Raw genomic sequence first — 18,145 nt, forward strand, 5'->3', positions numbered from 1 at the left:
CTAAAGTCAAGGTGCTAGATCTTGGTGATGATGAGAAATGAATGTAAAGGAGACGGTGATGATGAGAAATGAATGAAACAGTGGAATGAAGAAAGTGGGAAGAAACGGGAGAACCCCAAGAAAACCCACAGTGCTTCTAGTGTACCCCTAAAAATGTAATAAAGAACTAATGGTCATGTTTTTTTTTAATATTCAATTAGAACGACAATTTACACAAAATTTGGAATCGACAAATGAAAACGGAACGTTTCTAGCACTTGTGGGTTCGAGATCTCATTGTTGAAAGGTTTGGAGACAAACATATAAACTTTTCTGTGAGGAGAAATATATACGCGTAAATCTAGTATTTTACTATATAGATAATAATTGGAATAGCTTTATTTTCGAGTGCTATTTTTTAATATTTGCAATATTGAAATTTTGGAACTTACATTTTTCGCGTGTTTGAAAACAAAAGAGATATCATTACTAGTAAAATTAACCTAATACAAACATATTTATTTTTTCAATTTTTCCGGAAAACCGAAAAAACGTGTTTTTTAAAAAAACAGGTTCAAAATTTCCGGAAATTTGACAACACTAGTTCAGACACACTTGTACTTTGCTCAGCATTAAACTCTGATCTTAGTTCCAACGCAGTTCGCTGCCTGTTCTGTTTTACCAGTCTGCCCAGCCTACGACGTCCGATATCTGTAATGAGGTAGGGAGCGCCCAACTCCTCGAAGTTTGGCCGTCCTTTCCCCTTGGTTTCACCACGTCGAGAATTACGTTTGTCTCGACTAGCCTCGAATTTTACAAAGTGTGTCTCGACTCGAATTCGAGTCGAGTCGAGTCGAGATTCGAGACATGTCTCGACTCGTGCGCATCCCTATATTTTTGAGTGCTTTTTTTAAATATTCGTAATATTGAAATTTTTGAACTTATATTTTTCACGCTTTTGAAAAATAAGATTCCATTACTAGTAAAATTACCCTAAAATGTTCATAAAATGTTTTTTCAATTTTTCCAATCTTTCCGGAAAGAAATCGAAAAAATTTGTTTTTTTACCAACAGGTTAAAAATTTCCAGAAATCTTACAACACTAGTTCATACACACTTGTACTTTGCCCAGCATTAAAGTTTGATGTTAGTTCCGATACAGTTCGCTGCCTGTCCTGTTTTACCAGTATGCCCAGCCTACATCGCCCGCATTTGTAATGAGGTTTGGAGCGCCCAACTCCTCGACATTTGGACGTCGTTTCCCCTTGGTTTCACCACTTATAAAAGACACTCACCACAGCACTCCTCGAACACCTGAGAAGACCTGCAGTTTCCGAAATTCTCGTGCCGAGTGTTTCTAAATGAATACTTTCTCCAAAATAATATTAAAAAATTATAGAAAAATTTTAGAAACATTCGAGTCGAGTCGAGATTTTTACGAGCTGTCTCGACTCGACTCATGTCTCGACTCGAAAATTCGAGTCGTGAAATACGTTTGTCTCGCCACGTCTTAAATTTTACAAAGTATATCTCGACTCGAATTCACAATTAATTCGAGGAATTCGAGTCGAGTCGAGCCGAGGTTCGACACATGCCTCGACTCATGCGCATCCCTAGTTCTTTTTGTTTGATGAAATTAGTTACGTAAATAACATCATAATAGAAGCAGAATTTAAGTAGGATCATTTCGCTTTGTACACAAAGGCTTGCCGACAATCATCGATAACTGTACTTTTAATTACCATGTTAATGCATAGAAAGTGTGTTACGTTAAGTGGTTGTCCGTTGCAGCTTTCTGAGTAAGTAGTACACATGTAAAGTAGGTCTGAATGTTTTTCTGGAAAAGTTGAATGACCTTTGGTGTGTCCACGCAGGAGCATGACCCCAATCCAGAACCTTCTTCTTATAGAAAATAATTGTAGGACACCTCCTAGACGCTGAAGAGTGTCCGTGGAGCGTGCATGGTCCCTGTATTGCTCAGAACCCCTCCAATGGTTCCCTGGGTCCCCATGGACCTCGCATAGCGCCTGTATTGCTTATGACATTGAAAATGATTTTTAGAAGAGTGCCCTATATAGGGCCCTATCCAGGACCCCTCCAATCGTTGCAGGACAGCTTTTGGGTCCTCAAATGGTTCCCTGTGTTCCGATGGATTTTCTATAGCCTCTGTATTGCTGAGGACATTTAAATGATTGTGAAAAGACTGCCATTGTGTAGGGACCATGGCCCCCGGGATTCTAGTACCCCTGAACACTATGTGTGATTATACTAAAAGCTTGCTGTTAATTTATTATTATTTCTTAAATGATTTGTTTGCTTTTGCAACTTGATTTTTGACGGATTGAAATCTCATAAAGAGAGGAGGAGGAAGAGAATCGAACCCGGAACCCTTTATGTGAAATCCCGGCACACTAATATTTTATTATTTCTTAAATGGATCGTTTTCTTCGGAAACTATTTGTTAAAGAATTTTCTAAGGAAAGTCGGATTAAAAAAGTTTCCTAGATATAGAATAGAAGAGGAATCGAGCCCGGGACCGAAATTTTATAAAGAGAGGAGGAGGAGGAGGAGGAGGAACATATTGTGAGCTGAAGTGGAGGAACATATTGTGAGGCGTATAGGTTTCGTAGGGTTAAAATCTTTCTTTCTTTATTTATTTTATTCTTTTAATTCCTTTTATGTATAATGTACTCGATCACTTTGTGTGAACGTAGTAAAAGTTGTAGTACGATACAAAACTCTTTGCACATCCTTCTTGCTCGCACTCTGAAAACACAATAAAGGCTGAGAGAAAACCTGATGTTTGCGATGTATTGGCTTTGACGTCACACCGTTACATCGCCTGCTGCTTACATTACAGTGCCATTGGACTTGCTTTCCGATACAAGGAAATACCTATCGCATTGGTGGTTCTTTTCCCAACGGTTTCTTCCGCATATTGATGTGAATGATTTTCCAGTATGAAGCGGGCAGAAAGTGAGCAATGGGTCGATAAAGCAAGTTTGTGTTGTATAATTGAGGACATGGTTTTGCTTGCAGTTAACCATCCCCCTTTTCTTCGTATTGCATACTGTATGCTGTAGACAGCTTTCCCCAATGTTTCCTTATGGACATGTTGTCATTGACCTTAGTGGTACATAGTATTGACTTCCTGTTGCAATTAACTTTGTTTTGGTGCAAACAGATAACTTTTCCTCCTTCTTTGTACTTGTGATTAACTTGTTTGTTTGCATGATTGAACTGAAGCTTTTGTGTAGGACCCGTTAATAACCACATGTAGGACGTTCTCCTTATAGAAAATAATTGTAGGACCCAAGCTACTCGCTAAAGAATGGTCCTGTTTTGCTTAGGAGCTTTAAAATGATTATTAGAAGAGTGTTCCTATGTAGGCTCCCATTTAGGACCCCTCCAATGGTTGCAGGACCCTTTTGAGTACTCAAATGGTTTCCTGGGTCCCCATGGATTTAATATAGCTCCTGTATTGCTGAGGACCTTTAAAATGATTTTGAAAAGACTGGCATTGTGTAGGGACTATGGCCTCCGAGTTTTCAGGACCCCCTGAACACTTTGTGTGATTATACTAAAAGATTGCTGTTAACTTATTTGCTTTCTTGTATTATTTACAATAATACACGCTGTAAATTTAATTGTTTTCTTTCGTGTTATTTACAATGATACTCCTTGTTAAAATGGAAAGGAGACCCCTAAGAGGAATTAAACACGGTACTTCAACGCCAAAGGCATGTACACCAATATTTTAACTAGCACATAATTATTTAAACGGTTGTGTCTTTTTCCGTATTATTTACAATAATACTTGCTGTTAAAAATTTCTACGGAAAGTCGGATTAGAAACAAAGTTTGTAGGAATATAATAAAAATAGAATTGAACCTAGGACTTTCACGCCAAAAGGAGTGCACATGAAAAGAAGATGGAAGTGAGACCACTAAAAGGAATCAAACACGGGACTTGTAGGCCAAAGGCATGCACACCAATATTTTAACTAGATCGTAATTATTCGAACAGTCGTGTCTTTTTCCGTATTATTTAGAATAATATTTGCTGTTAAAAATTTCTATGGAAAGTCGGATTAGAAACGAAGTTTTGTAAGAATAAAATAGAACTGGATTGAGCCCGGGACTTTCAGGTTAAGACCATGTACAGTAACATTTTATTTGTGTTTTCTTGTATTATTTACTTTAAATTGGATCATTTGCTTTGCAAATTCAGAACACTTTGTGTGATTATACTAAATGCTCGCTGTTGAAAAATGTATATGGAAAGTCAGATTAGAAGGAGGAGGATGAACTTATTGTGGATTTTCCGGGAATTGAATCGGGTACTAGCAGGTTACTTATGTCCACACGAAATATTTAGCTATGGAGGCGTAGTGGATTGGTAGTGAAGGATCATAATTCGACATATCCTATGTTATTTTCCTGTTTCACTTTCTGTTCTGTTTATTTATCTCCAACCGTTTTCATAGTGGTACTGGACATTTTATCTGGTACGGACACCATGTCTCTGCGACCATTTTGAATACGGTGACTGATATGAAAAATATTTTGCCACAACGCTGTTCAGTGTTTGAAGATCTATCGACCGAGGTATCACTCAATCCATGTTTCCATTTGAAATTTTAAAGTTGAGTCCCGATGAAGGGCGACCCTGGGGGAACCGCGACAACACAAAATCTCAATTGTATCCCTAGCCATTTGAGAGATTAACAAGACAAGTGTCTTTGTTGAGATTTGCCGTATTTTTTTGTTTTATAATGAACTAGAGTCAATAGGAGTATTACAGAATCTATAACAGTTTTACAATATCTAGCTATTTTTTATCCAGCATGTATACCTTATACAAGCAACATATTTCATTCTCTTACAGTTTTTTGGTCTGAATACTATGATGTTGATGTACATTTTTTAATTCAAAGTTCTGTTTTCGTCTTCATTCTCTCACTAACTCGCAGTGTCGTATTCAAGGGAGGCTTCCGAGCTTAACACCCCGAAATTTTATTTACTATTTTAAAGTAAATGAAATATCTTGCAGTATTTTCACATTTCGAGGAATAAAGTTAGCAAAGCCCCTACCCCCGAAACAAAATCGTAAATACGGCACAAATAACTCGTCTTATGTGGATTCAAAACACAATCATTAAGATAACACTTTCAAACACGCGGACTCATTTAGCACGTAGCTTTCGTATCTGTATTTAAACCAATGATGTTTAAGTTATATCGCAACACTTAAAAATTAAAGTGAAACTAAGACTTCATAAATGACCGTGGAATTCTAACGTACTAAATTATGTATTTATCAAACATATTAGTAATTGTAGGAATACAATTGTAGGATGAAATATTTACAATTTCCTTACTAGTTAAAAAGAATAAATTAGTATAAAAGTTAAATGTTATCAAAGTACTTATCTCGTAGTTAAGATCCCGACGCACATTTCCACTATAAGATTCCGATACACATTCACCAAAAGTATCCCAGATACAGGCATTTGTTGTAAACATATATATTGTTTACATATCGTGTCATTGTCAATACGAAAACAATACTGATCCAAATTAGAAAGAAGAAATATTCGTTAAATTTCAAAACTTTTTTATATTTGTTTATCTTACTGTAATTGCACTTACACTGTTGGTTGTGCAGATTGGTTTGATATCAGTAGCGTCATTTTGTCGGGGCAAGGAGGCCAAGATAGTCCACTGTTTCATGTTTATATATATGATATGATAGGGGCGGATCCAGGATATGATCAAGGGAGGGGCTAAACCATATTTTGCCGTTTTATCCAGTGTAAAGCAGGATTGAAGTCCATTTTATCCAGTGTATACCTGAGCGTCAAGGGGAGGGCTATAGCCCTTATAGCCCCCCTTAGATCCGCCACTGTATATATATATAAGTATACAAATTATTAAGAAACATGGGTTTCTCAAACTTAAGGAAGGTGATAAGAAAAATTGCAACCCCTCCCCTCCTCAAATGATGCTCCTGATCTGATTAGTTGTAAGTTTAGCATCCAGTCCAGCACCGAAACTATATGAGACGAGAACTTACAGCTAAATGTGGGATATGAGCTCCCACCAGGAATTTGCCCCTTGTGCAATGGCCCCTCCCTATCTCCAAAAAGAACGAATTTTAAAATTCATGATTTTAAATAAACTACCCCATCATGAGCAACGAAAGGGAGGGAAAATGCACTCGCACTCAGAATGACCTAAACACTACAAATACAATCTCGATGTGTCTGTTTCTTTTCTTTAAACAATAAAATATAATGTTAGTGAAAGATAAAGCAAACATACTGGCAAAAGAAAGATGATAATCCTTTTCATACAATTCAATATCGAGCTTCAATCTCAATATATCAGTTTGCTATTCCAGTGCAACTAGCTCTTTTATCTTGATTTCTTGATTTTCCTCTACATCTGTTAAAAAAATTAAGAAAATCTTATCCCCATCTTCAATGATAAGAAACTTGTTTGTAACAAAAACAAAACTAGTTTTCATGTCAAAATGTGATAACTAAGTAAATATAACAGATATTCGCTACTGTTCGAGAATTGAGTTCTTGTAATTGACAAAAATTAAGCAATTCACGCTGGGATTTGTTTGACCATTTGCTTTAGCAATGTCCATGTGACCTTAAACTAATAGGACCTAAGCATGATTTATGAATGTATTATTCAAGTAGAAGGTCATCTTAGTAAATGTAACTACCATCATTATGAATTCTATTTCCAACAAGAAAATATATTTTTTTAAATAATAGGCCTATGGTTATGACAGATTTTGACGCCCCTCCAAACTTGCCGCTCCGTACAAATGCACGTGTTAGACATATGGTAGAGCCGGCCATGCTCCCACACCAAAAGCTTATTTAAGTCTATTGTATTGTACAGTACGCGGTAAAAAACCCGCAACATGAGCGTTTATGTTCATTGTGAAACTACGTCTAAGATTTTAGATAACCAATCTAACGTCTTCGTGGCACTAATCACGCCAGGATAAAACTCGGCATCCTCCCCTGCACACTTCTTTTGGGGAAAGAAATGCAAAGACTACAAATGTCTACTAATAACTAAAAATCAAACCTACCAAATGTCTATCAAACAAATGTCTACCTACCAAAAATGGTGAATTATAGTTTGTAATTTTAAATTAATGTATTGAACGCAAGGGCGCCGATTTCTCTCTAAATTTGGGGGGGAGGCATTCAGATACAGAAGGCATATATGAGGGTTTTAAGACAAATTATGCATTCAAATTATGTCAAATAGGGCTATTGTATATTCATAAATACAATGTGGGCTCCACATGAGCTTTGAGGGGGGCCTGCCAGCCCCCCTGGAATCGGAGCTCTTGTTTAAACGTACCAGTAAGAATTTGCCTGTGTCCCTCGCTTCTACTATATTTCCATGAAGTGCTTGGTGATTATACTATATGACTGAAGAACACTAAGACTCAATTACGTCAGTAAAGTGTTTTTATTTATTGCTCCTCAACAAATTGAACTTGAAATTCCTCGCATGAAGTTGTAACATCCCAAAAACAATTGGTTCTTAGATCTGGGGCAACGTTTTTACTCCCGATATGTTCAATCGATTTGGTATACTGTTGTCAATCAACTTATTCCTACGAATACCAGAAGCATCGTCTCAAATTCAGTTATACTACTCTTCGTGAAACATGTAATAATGATGATCATGCAATTCGAGTAACGCAATGTGAGTTAGCAGAGGCAATAAGTTTCAAACTTCAGACAGTTCATAGTAAAATCTGTCGAACTAGTCCTACGTTTGCCAATAGATAAAATATTCGTTCTACCGGACTTTTAAATTATATTGTAAAATTGTTAAGGTAGTTGGTAGAGCAATTTAACACACGGCATTTTTTATTTTCTCCCACAATCTTATATTATAAGTCTTGTTACATACAAATATAACACATAAAATCACTCCAATTCTGGCCATGAGACCAATACATTGTTCTCTTAGTAGTTTTACTGGGTAAAATAGGTGTCTCAAGGTCCAGGCAGACAAGAAAGGTGTACCGCAGAGCTCCAGGCAAGCTAAGTGTTATGGTTAGGAATTTACAATGCTCCAGGCAGGCAAGCTAAGCAGGCAAGGAAAGCACAGAGCTCGAGGCAAGCTAGATGGTTGCGGTTATGAATTCTCGGTACTCTAGGCAATCGAAGAGAGAAGTTGAGGTCCCATAAAGCTCCAGACAAGCTAAGTGGACAAGAAACTTTAGAGCTCCAGAGAAACAAAGAGGCTTGTTTTAATTTAAACTCTCAGAGCTCCAGACAAGCTAAGAGAGGGGATGACCAGCCGAAACTAACACAGATGAAGGTTATAGAGAACATTTTATATACCCTCTTCTGTAACCACCTCCACAGTGTGGCGCTAGTACCCTTTTCTGTCACATGACCTAATAATGGTGATTATGTTTGTCCTCTGCTTGGTTGTAGTAGTTGTAGTAAGAAAATACGTGGTTTTATTTACAAATATGAACTACGTGTGGAATATAACAATATCCACAAACCAAACAAAATTCTATTACGTGGTTTGCAGCTAATACTGCACACAGATATATACTGCACACATCGAAACTTTGTATAGAATACACTATCAATATTTCTTGGGTATTCAACATCGACACTTTATTTGAACTAGAAAGAAAAGGTTATTTGCAAACTCCTGAACCGTTCCTGAATATATTATGAAATTCAAAGCAAATGGAAAGCTAAATTCGATTCTCTTCGATCAAAAGACACTGTCGGCACTCTTTTCACATTACTATCGTCATGAATGTTGTTCTTTTCCTGTATAAATTATGTACATTTTTTCTTAATATAATATTAATCCTGTATTTCATGTTAAAATATATTATGCTATATTAATCATCTGTGAATTAGTATACTCTTTATTTCCTAGAAAAACAATAAACAAACTATTTAGAGAAAGGTCGTGGGATCTATCCCTCACGGACTATGTTTTGCAAAATTTAGCCCTCGAACAGAGTGGAAAATGATAACACATACTGTATTTGAACACTAAGCTTCATACAAGAATATTAGTGACGATAACTCCAAGAGCGTATATAGTCTTCTCGCTGTTTCGAAATGAATCTGATATTCCTAAAGGCGATAAGACACTCAAATTAGTCACTCTTCTTATTCTAATTCCGCATGTAGACTCTAAGACTCACGTAATAATAGCTATTCCATGAAGTTCGGTTCCCGGCGGGAACTCATATGGTTTGGATTCAACCTTAATCAGTAGGTCCACGTCTCATAGAGCTTCAGTGCTGAACGGGAGGTTAAACTCAAATCAATTCATATTCGAAGAAGCATTACAGACAAAATAAAATTTAATACAGAGTATAATTTATTAACGATTTGATTTGCCACGATACATATTATTCCTAGCAGAAACAGACACACTTTCCGACACGGAGCATCACTTTTACGATACCAGTTTGGGAGTAGAGGGGCCGTTATCACAACTCACTTATCTGTTTTCGATTTGGAACTGAAGATAGATTTAATTTTTTGCGGGTTCTGTAAATAGCGGTATACCAAAAACAGATAGGTCAATTGTGATAACGGTATCACATGCAAAATCGTATTGTCTAGTTCACTACATTTCTGCTTTTCCAATATTTTTATTTGTTTTGAAGATATTGCAGAAAAACTCTAAAATTAGCAGTAGTTTTATTTCGCTGTAGTGAAGACCCTTAAGTACTATAGCATGTGCTACCAATCTACCTACAAAAATGGTTTCATTTATTTTCTGTGGCGGAATTCTACAAAGCAAACTCAATAGTATTATCACTCCCAATTCGGGTCGTCGATAAGAGGAATTAAAGAGAGACGGTATTTCTGCAATGAATAGAAAAGTAATTATTAATTTTAAATAGTTAAAGTTGAAAATGCATATGTATCATCTGTTATTTGGATTCATTATAGTGATGAAAAATACACTAAAGTGACATTTGAAACATTACTGATCCAGAAATAGGAAAATAAATAAATATAAAAAAGTCAACGGATCTCTGGATTATAGCCCGGCACGCTTTCAGTGCCCCACTCTGTTAAGTAGATATATTTTATTGACCTAATTTTATAGTGTAAATATTTAATTCTGGAAGAACGTGTTTTTTGAATGGTGGCAAATGCTCAAGACATTATATTGATTAATTAAGGGCAATCGATATTAGGTTTATAGAAAAATAAGAACCGAAGTACGGTATTGTATATGTTGAATTGGGAAAGGGATTTGGCCAACTAGAGCGAGAATTGTATAGAAAATTAAATTAGAATGGATTTGCCGAAGAATCATGAGTAGCTCATATTAGATCTGTTCAGAAAGAAAGAGAACTTTATAAATATAATTGTAATTACTGTTTCTGGAAGTTATATTTATCTAATTCAAAATATCTTCGTTTTTAATAGGTCGTTCTCAGCGCGTCTCATACTACTGTTACCATCTTGTAACGCCCTTTTTAAAGTAGCCTCAAGGTCTCGTAGTGATTTTTTGCTGTCTCGTCTGTGAATTAGATACGGTAAATTTTTAGGTTGGATTTCAACTTGGTGAATAGAAAGAGGTCTCCAGTAGCAAATCAGGCGATTAGTGTGCTTGCTATACTACAATCATATTGTTCTTCAACCAAACCTCCCTAATGAGAGGCGCTGCATTGTCAAGAGTACTGTTGTGGTGCAGCATGTATGTTCCAGTTTTCAAATTTTCCGGACTCTCTTTCCTCACAGCCTTTTTCAAATGCCTCTTAACTTTTAAACGATACTCTTTGCTGATGATTTGACCACGTGGGACATATTCAGAATGAACAACACCACAAAAATAAAATATACAATAACCATCACTTTAACTCTCGACGAAAATTTTCCCATTTATGTTGATGATTAAGCTTTTATGGCTATGCTATCATGGCCATATACCAAAGTCTCGTTATCTTTCATGATGTTTATCAAAACGCTATCGTCTTCGTTTGCCCGATTCAAGAGATCTTCATAGATTCTGGTAAGGACTAGCTCGGGAGAGTAATGCTCCCGGAAGTAGAAACGAGAAACACATTTTTGATTGGTTGGCGTTATCCACTTCTTGCCACGTTGCAGTAAAATAGCAGAAATCAAACACTTGCTTCTGTTGGCCTTCGTGGCCGAGTGGGCTAGCGCTATATGCTGGTAATAAAATTCTCTTTTGGCGTGAGTTCAAACCCGGCCTGAGGAAAGTTTTTTTTACACTTTTTTTACATGTTATAACACTTATTAAATTAAAATAATATGAAAATAATACTTAAAAAAGTGATTTATTTACTTTTGTGCAGATAAGTAGTTGTAGTACTTATGCCCTTGTACTCCATGATATAGGGCTCGTTTTGTTCCCCTTGTACTTCATGATATAAATTGTGACCAACTTAAAACAACTGGCTAGGATAGCGCGTAAAAGAGCTAGCTAGAGTAGCGCGCGGAAAAACGTACTTTCGGGAGTATTACTCTCCCGAGCGGGTCGTTTCTGGTATGTCTTTCTTTTTCTTTATTTGTTAGCAACCAACGAATTTTGCAGAAACGCAATACATGCTCAGTTCTTTAACTAAAGTCACATGTCAGGACAACTTAAATATTTCCACTTCCTCAGTTCAAAGACGGTCATAAAATGGTATTTTCGTACAACGCACACACTTTCTGAGTGTGAATATCACCACGTGATCTTCTAAATGGTTCGACATCTGTATTTCAGAATAATGTAAGAAAGAACAGAAAATTGCTCGTTTAGAAAGGAAAGAGTAAAATATGTCTCCTACCAGTAGAGTCATTTAAAATTCGTCTAGTAAATATACTGAATTAGGATCTATGTAGGGAATATACTATCACGGGAAGTAGGAAAATTTGGCGTAGAATGTTTGCAGATGATATGGTTATTTTTACGAAAATCAAACAGAAACATAATATGATGGTAGAAGCTTTGAGGAAGAGCTTCATAAATATCGTATGAAACTAATAATAATAATCAGCATGAAGAAATTATGGTAAAGATCGCAAACGATTTCCATCCACTGTAGAAGCAGATGCAGTAATAGAAGTGGTTATTAGATTTTAATGCGGTAAAATCACATAAGTAAGGCAAACACTTAGATAACATATATGCACTTACTACTAAAACCTGACAATAGGTCACATTAGAAATTTGTTGCTCCCTACACATTCAGAATTGATTATAAGCATGCTAAGTAGTGGTAGGCCGAAGGCCGTTATTATCAATGTAATCGTATTGGAGTTTTAATTATTCAATCAGTAATTTTTACAATAAGCATTTTGATCCACCATACCCTCTACTTCCGTATTTGATATCATTAACGAGAAAAAATCTTCGTAATTTTATATACATTAATTGATCATGTATAGTCAGGCTTATAAGTATTTGTGACCCTGACTGCTGTAACCAGTGCAAATTTAGCCTATTTTTGGCTAAATCTAGCCTATTTGGAGAGGTATTTAGCCATACAAATCTATGAAATGCTTATAGTCTTAAATATAGCTTAGTTTTAATCCTGTTCCAGGGCCTCGGCCAGCTGCGACGTCATCGACGAAATCAATTCAACTGATAATATGGCTGTTGACTTTCACATATCAGATGAGTTGTTCATGGATTTTATTGTAATTTAAAGTCATGTATGCTGCTTGTTAGTCTTCAAGGAATAAAATTCAACATTTCAAATTTTACTATCATCATCATAGGTATTCTGCCTTTATTGGCAGGTCACTTGCCGCAGCTGGGAAGCTTCCATGCTCCACGGTCCTCCGCTAACTTCTTCGTCTTCGCCTATGATCTTTCTGTTTTTATATCATCCATTAATTGTAGTCTCCTTCGCCCCCTCCCTCTCTTTCCCGACACCATACCCTCTAGAACGTCCCTCATGATACAATCTCTTCTTAGGCAATGTCCCAACCAGTTTCTCTTCCTCTTCCTAATAATATCTAAAAGTGTTCTTTTCTCACCCACCATTTCTAAGACTCTCTCATTCGTTTTGCGCTCGACCCAACTAATTCTTTCCATTCTTCTCCACACTCACATTTCGAAGGCTAATTGTATACTTATATATTTTTTAGTATTTTACTATAACTCACTTATAATCTTACATACAAAATAGGGGTTTAAAATCTACAATATGGTTTATACATTAGCAGTTCAAAATCTAGCCATTTTTTGCGTCAAAAAGCTTTTTTCTGAAAGCCATGTGGCCTATTTTCTTCAAAGGTTGTTGGCAACACTGGCTGTAACTCATTAGGATGGGTCCAGTACTTTTGCTGGCACCACGTATGCCTGGAACGGTGCAACCCAACTTATACTTAACATTTCAACCAGACGACAATTGGTAAATCTTCAAAGCACAAAATCAGGCTGTTGCTGTGCAGTTGACGCACGAAAAAGTTTTTCCATTTAAGAATAATCTTTATTATTTGGAGTGCGTTGTCCAATGAGTTCCATACACCACAGTTACTATAACTCGATCTGTCTATAATATATTATTTCACTATATACTGCATATGAGGAAAATGAAAAATGTATTGATCAGACATGAGTTTAAAAATGGTTGAAATTAACTGAGAATAAAAAAAAATGTGGGACAATCGAAGGAAATAACTTCGTAAATCTTTGCCTCCATTCATGGTCTTATTAAAATTTTCGTTATTCCAATATATTTTTCGTTCTCCAGAGCAGAAGTTCTTACTTATCACACTGAATACGGATTGAAATTGAAATATGTGATTGATTTTTAAAAGTTTTGACAGCCGGGAGTCGATCCCGAGTCGTCTGCGTGAAATCCAATGCAATAACCACTTACCACTTTCTTTCTCCTCATTTTCCTTCCATTGTTTCCTCTATAGCGATATGAAGAAACCAATTTCTTTGTAAGATGTGTTGAATTCAATTAGGCTTTCTACGAAGGATGCTGCCTAAAAGCGTCCTCTTCTCTCCTATATGTTTTAAAATATCTTCGTTTGTTACTATTTCCATTTGTTTTATTTTCTCCATCTTCCTCCAACTTCATAATTCAAAGCTCTAAATATTTCTTTTCTAACTTCCTTAATGTCCAAGTCTCTGAACTATACAGTCTAATACTTAACCAACTTTTTCTTTAATCAAATATTAAGCCTTATGGACATGTGTATTGTTTTAAAATGCTCATATAACATCTATTACTGCTGGATTTTTATTGTTCAGTCGTACATGCATTGCGAAACAGGTCACACGTGTTTTGAGAAGAAACTCAAGTTGGTGGGTCATGACGTCATCTGTTTGGCCTTCAAGAATACAATGCAAAAGGTATATTTTGTTCTCTGAAAGGTTTTATGGGATGCAGGAACACATATATATGTTGTCAACATGACCATCAGACAGAGCATACGTATTATGGCTTCTTTCCTCCTTCCTCTACAATTTCCTTATCATTGTGTACTTTTGAGTTTAAAATATTGCTCGGCTTGCGATTGTGAGAACTGGAGAGCAAAGGAGCTGCAAGTCCTGACATAACAGAACAAAACATATCGAAAGGACCATATACATGTACAGCGAATGTCAAGCCTCTGTATGTTGGTCAGATAACGGGGTCTGCCTGACAGATGATGCACACATCATCATCATCATCAGTTTTCTGCATTATCTAATTTTCTATTTTTGTTATTCTTAACGGAAATGTTTTCCCCTTCTTTACGTCTTTATTTTATTTTATTATTTTTTTTTTTTAAATATTCATCGTATTGGTAAATATATTCCCCCTCCTTATTTTCAAGATATCAGATTGATATATGGCACATACATTGCGAATACACTTAGTATTCTTCAAGTGATTTTGAGATCTGTACATTAACACAGGGCCAGTGCAGACAGGCCTAAAGTTTTGAAAAAGGAATTTTTTCAGAAAAATCTCCATTTTCCTTGAATTCCTCTTTTCAGGTATATGATAAGGACATGCGAGTGATACCGTTTGGAAGGTAGCTTTATTCTAAAGGGAATGAGGTACGAACCATGATCCTAGGATAGTGATGATGCAGTAGCTACTTGACTGAAAGTCTAAAATTTACCTTAAAAATCCCAAAAGGTTAAAAAAGTAAGAAAGAAAGAAAGAAAGAAACAAAAAATAAAATGAAATCTTTGAGTTTAATGCGCTTTAGGCTACGGAAAGACTGATGATTATGGCAAGTGAATAAGATGGAATAATAATTGGTAAAATAAAAATTGACAGTGAAACAATTAAGACATCGCATGAAGCAGATGGTTAATCATTGTAGTCTGTTTATAATTATGATGTTGTATTTCCCCTACCTTCATTGTTTTTTTTAATTATTCTAGATTAAAAATATAAATAATGTATAAAATTTGCGACTTAAAATTACCACAGTTTTCCAGTATTGTAGATATTTTCTTCGCGTACAGCGAAATTTTCATATGCAAACTGCAATATTATCGTTCAATTTCTACTCTGAGTAAATGCAGGGAAATTGATTCAGACCTAAAAAGAATTCGTAAGGATTTTTTTTTTTCTTTTTGACAGTTTCTGGAAGGTAATCTAGTTTTTTGTGAACAGAAGTGTACTTTATTTTCTTTGCATTTATCCGAAAAATGTGGGTTTCCAGATTGTCAAAAGCCTCCCTCTTCAACTTGATGGGGCTAAGTGTCAACAGACTCCTCCGTTCCCGCTTGTTACGCTTCTGGTTGCACCACTAAAAGTAATGAGATGAAGATAAACTTCGAATACTAACCATAAATTGAGTATAACCTAAACATCAAACTATATATGAAATTCTCTAGTTAGAAGTTGTACATAATTTGTTCCTTCTTTCAACAAATACGTAGCCTAAGCAATAATTTGTGTAGCAAGGACGTTCTTGAGGGCAGTGCGATCGGAAAATTTCAATTGTATATCTAAAAGTTGATATTCAATAATATACATGCTATATATGATACAGGAACTAGAATAGTAGGAAAGTTTTCTTCCTTTAGCTTGAAGTGACAAAATTGTAACTATTACCAATATCACTTCTTTCGAGAGGTACTACTGGTGCACAGACCGTTTCAGCTAACTTTCCATTTATTATTGTTATTTTAATAACCAGTAATTGCAGATATTAGCAAACCAGTGTTGTAAGTACATTCTGTACTTTCTTAAGGTACGACTGTCTGTGTGTGTGTAAGTGTGTCTTCACTCTAGTTCCTCCGCATCCTTCCACTTTCTTAATTCCATCACTATCAATCTCATCAGCACCGTCTCCTTTAGCCACGTAACATAATTATAAGACATTAGACTAAGAAAAAAGGGTTGTACAATGCATCGATTTTTGTTCTAAATAGCACTTTTTTTTTTTTTTTTGGACAGTCTAAACCCCAGCTTTAGTTGCAATAGAAAAGGTTTGCAAAGGAAAATACACTGATCACCAGTTGAATTACAGACAACAGGACAGTTGAAGAAACCGCCTGCAAAGGCTCCACCAGCGCATGAGAATGAAACGCATCGCACGTGTACTCCCTCTTTCGGTATCTGTGTCAGTGCAGTGTGTGATGGACAAGACGAAAGACCTGAGTGCACTTGACCGTGGTCAAATCGTAGGCGCCAGACAACTGGGTGGGCTCGATTTCGGAAGTGGCTGCGGCACTCGGATTTTCAAAGGCAACTGTTTCGAGGGTGTATCGTAAGTACATGGCTTCCACACCCGCACGGGCAAACTACCGCGGTCAGGGGGTTGTCGACGACAGGAGTAGGCACCGACTGGCCTACATCGTAACAGGCGATGGACAGGCCACAGTGCGTCAAATCGCGAAACGGTTCAATGCAGGAGAACAACGCCGTGTTAGTAGCCATAATCACCTATTCGCCATGAGGTAAAGAAATCATCGGCTTAGTCGAGTACCCCCTCTAATTACACAACACAGGAAACAACGTCTAGAATGGGCAAAGGAAATGTGGAAATGTGGGAAAAGATTATCTGGACAGGTGAGTCACGTTTCACATTCGTACATGTCAATGGTCGAGTACGGGCACGTCCAAACGCACAAGGCAATAGATCCATCGTACCAGCAGGGAACTATGCAGGCCGGTGCTGGTGGTATTCTAATCTAGGGCATGTTTACACGGACTGAAATGGGTCCCTAACACATGTCGACGATCCTTCACAGGTGAACGCTACCGCGATCTTCTGAATGACTATGTCCTGACACATGCTAGGCTGCAACATCCGATGGTGACCTCATCCTTCAGCAGGACAATGCGCCGGCCCGCCACTTTAGGATGGTAGCAGACTGGTTTGATGAGCACTCCTCTGATCTGGCAACACTTACTTGGTCATCACAGTTACCGGAGCTCAATTTCATCGAACACATCTGGGACGCCATGGAACGAAGCTTTCGGGCTGTGGACTCTCTTCCCACCAACCCGCGGTCTCTGCGGGAGACTTTGCAGCAAATATGGATTGACATACCACATACCAACACTTCTAGGCGCCTCGTGGAGTCCATGCCGTGGCGGGTAGCCGCCATTATCAGGCGAAAGATTGTATTACACGGTATTAGGTAGATGCCTCTAATTCAACTGGTGATCAGTGTATTTCAAATATGTACTATGCAAATCAAGACTTTCATGTGATCTTGATCTAATTTGATCAAAATCAGATGAGTTCTGTAGAACAGAGAACTTCTATAAATTCATTCTTCCAGGGTTTTTTTTCAGCTCCTCCAGTTTTGCAAATTCACTTTCAACGTCAAAACGAACTGTATGAAGTAATGTTGGATTGACCCCAAGTAGGTTCTACTCACAATGAATGATAAATATATATAGGAAAGTAGTTTAATGTAATACGAGGTGCATGTCAAAAAAGGGCCGATTTTTTTACGTGGGAGTAGCAACACTGATGAAGTTGAGCATGCGCAGGAGCAAGCCCTAGTATTTTGTGCTTGCAACAAAGATAGAATTGTCCGAGTGAAGTTATGTACGTAAGAATAGTAGTAAGGTGAAATGGCTGCCGTAATACAAAATTCCACCAAATGTGAAGTGAGATCTATCATGCAATTTCTGATCGCCAATGGGCAGAATGCAGCTGAAATCCATCGGGAATAGTGTACCATTTAC

Source organism: Thermobia domestica, chromosome 2 (genome assembly GCF_964235325.1).
Source record: "Thermobia domestica chromosome 2, izTheDome1.hap1.1, whole genome shotgun sequence".
NCBI classification, from domain to species: Eukaryota; Metazoa; Arthropoda; class Insecta; order Zygentoma; family Lepismatidae; genus Thermobia; species Thermobia domestica.